Source organism: Notothenia coriiceps, unplaced genomic scaffold (genome assembly GCF_000735185.1).
Source record: "Notothenia coriiceps isolate Sejong01 unplaced genomic scaffold, NC01 NC01_scaffold00016729, whole genome shotgun sequence".
In the NCBI taxonomy this organism is placed as follows: Eukaryota; Metazoa; Chordata; class Actinopteri; order Perciformes; family Nototheniidae; genus Notothenia; species Notothenia coriiceps.
Genome location: NW_011349430.1, coordinates 1 through 2,668, shown reverse-complemented (window position 1 = coordinate 2,668; position 2,668 = coordinate 1). Strand labels below are relative to the sequence as shown.

Genomic DNA, 2,668 nt, shown 5'->3' with positions numbered 1-2,668 from the left:
TCATCAGAGTCTCCTGGGGGGAAAACAAAAAAAAGATAACATTTGAAAAAAGGCCTTTTTAGTTTAGTGCTTTGGTGCAGGGAAGTTAGATAAGATGAGATGGAACTTTATTTATCACCTTGGGGAAATTCAGGAGTTAGCAGTCAGAATGAAAAACAGGATTCACACAGGGTAAAAATAAAAATAAAAATAATACAGCAAAAATAAAGTGATATGAAGAATGCAAACTGTGCAACGCTAAATGGTCTTTAAACAAATCGTCTTCAGGGATTGTTAAATGTTAAATGTCTGTTGCCTTAATATTTCTCCTTTTTGATGTTGAGAAGGAAACTTCTTTGGTACAGGAAGCATTTCAGACTCTATCTGACATTACATAACATGTCACTTGTTAGATGCTTTTATCCAAAGAGATTTACAAACTCAATACTGTGGACAATCCCCACAGGAGCAATTTGGGGTGAAGTGTCTCAGGGACACAACGACATGCTGACTGCAGTGGGGTTTGAACCTGGACCCCCTGATTCTAACACCAACGCACAATCCACTGCGCCACACACCTCCACACAGTATAGCATTATTGTGTTGTACTTGTTTATTACGTTTATGTATTTCAAAAAACCTTCTGCTTGATTATTTCTCACCTGATGCTGCAGATGTTTGCTCCACGAGGCCGACTTTCACCATCTGCAGGATTCATACAGTATAGCATTATTACTTGTATACAACATTTTGGTTAAAGACATATTTGTGGAGCTGTGTCAGTGTCCAACCTTAGGTAAAACAGTCAGTGCATAGAGACAAAATAAACAGTGACAGTCAGTAACTTACTCCGATAAAAGGGATGAATTTCTGACACGAGTCCTCGTCCGGGCTGTGGAGAGACAAAGAGAGTTCAGGCAAGAAAATAAGCAACAGTTATAAAAGAAATAGGAAATCAATTATGTACAAAAGAGAGGTGTAAGGAATCAAAAGAGCCGGCTACTGCAAGCATATCCAAATGCTTGGCTACGAAAAGTAAAGACTATTTAAAGAAATATGCAGTTAGTAAAATCTGGCCTCATTCACCAAGCGTTCTTGAAAAAGTAATTTCTTCTTATGAAGATTTTCAATTTGTTTTTTTTTGGTAAGAACAGAATTTTCACATATTTGAGTTCCAAAATTATTGCTCAGTTTCATCAGTTTTCGCATTTTCCTTTAGTTAAAATGTCTATAACATTTGTTTATAATGAGTATTGTTATTGTATAAACTATAAAGCATTATGGTCCAGTTCAAAGAATGGGAGAAAAGCAGGCGAGAGCCAGCATGACGAGGCCATATTTGACTGGAATAATAAAAACACAAGATTCAGGAGCTACGAGCTAACCGCTAACGTCTAACGCTTCTATGATAACTTAAGATCCAGACAGAAAATGTCCAAACTAAGCTGTGTAATAAATACATATATAACATATTTCCAGTCATTCTAGACATTTTAAAGTGTACAAGTTAGAGCTATTAGAGCCCTTCATGAATCTGATCTACACTCGATTTCTAGGAACAACCTTAGGAACATATTGGTGAATGAGGCCCATTGAGATCTAGTTATTAGTAAACTATTCATGATGCTGATTTCCAATGTGTCACATGTGGAAATATTCCCATTGCATAAGGAGAATCAGAGCATGCTGCATGACGTCAAGTCTCCACTAACACAGATCCACTTCCTGCAGGCTCCTTTATTAAAGCCGCAGAAGAAGAGCATGCAAATATCAGCCGGTTGGAGGCTTCAGACAAAGCCATCCAGAAAACTGCAGACAGCAGAGCAGAGAAGAAGAGCATTCGAGGAGGAAGACATCCATCAGGGGATACGAAACTCTGAATGATAAAGAAGTGGACGAGCAGGAAGAGCACCAACCTAAATGCACAAGTCTGCAGCTCCATGCAGCACCGAGAGCGTCTCAGTGCAGTGTGTGAACATTTAATCTACTGATTCATATTCACGTACACACATTTCCCATCTATTACCAAATAATGCATTTTAAATTGGAGGTATTTAAAAAACTGTTTCTTATTTCTTGTTATTTTTCTTAATATAGAGAGGCGAAGTCCCTCCCTTCCCGGGGGAGCTCCATGGGACGTTATTTCGGAAAAAGTATGTATTGAAGTCAATGGAGAGAGAAAGATTATCTTTCGATCCCGTTTGAATTGTGCCACGAATTACACATATGATGTTTGTCAATTTAAAAGATAATTTTGCAAGTCAAAAAAATTTAAATGTGTCGTAAAACTGTGAAGTAACACTTTTTTTGTGTGAAACCGCCCAATGAACTACATCTCCCATCTCGCACCACACACCAAGACGGCCGTCACGTTGGCACATTTCACTTCTTTCTTTCAGAATGAGGCGGAAAGTATTAAAAGAGGTGAAAATCACTCCAAGTCTGGGCATGTTGAGAGCTGTACATACACACAAGGGGAGTTAGTCGGTTCCGTAAGAGCCAGCATGCGGGACCGGGATTCTGGGATTTGTAGTCTTTCTAGTTTGCGTATTTTTCATAGTCTTATATTTCAACATTTTTACGACAAACTGTGACTTTTTTGACATGGAAATTATTTTTTAAGATTGACAAACATCATATGTGTCATTCGTGGCACAATTCAAACGGGATCAAAAGATAACTTTTCTCT

General features: G+C 38.2%; 1 long non-coding RNA gene across 1 annotated transcript; it reads right to left on the bottom strand.

Moving 5' to 3' along the window:
- Positions 1–2,031, bottom strand: LOC104949738 (uncharacterized). The gene is made up of 3 exons (XR_798833.1): positions 829–2,031; positions 642–684; positions 1–13 (listed from the first exon to the last, which is right to left on the bottom strand). It is a non-coding gene; the product is annotated as an uncharacterized lncRNA (long non-coding RNA).
- Positions 2,032–2,668: the final 637 nt, after the last annotated feature.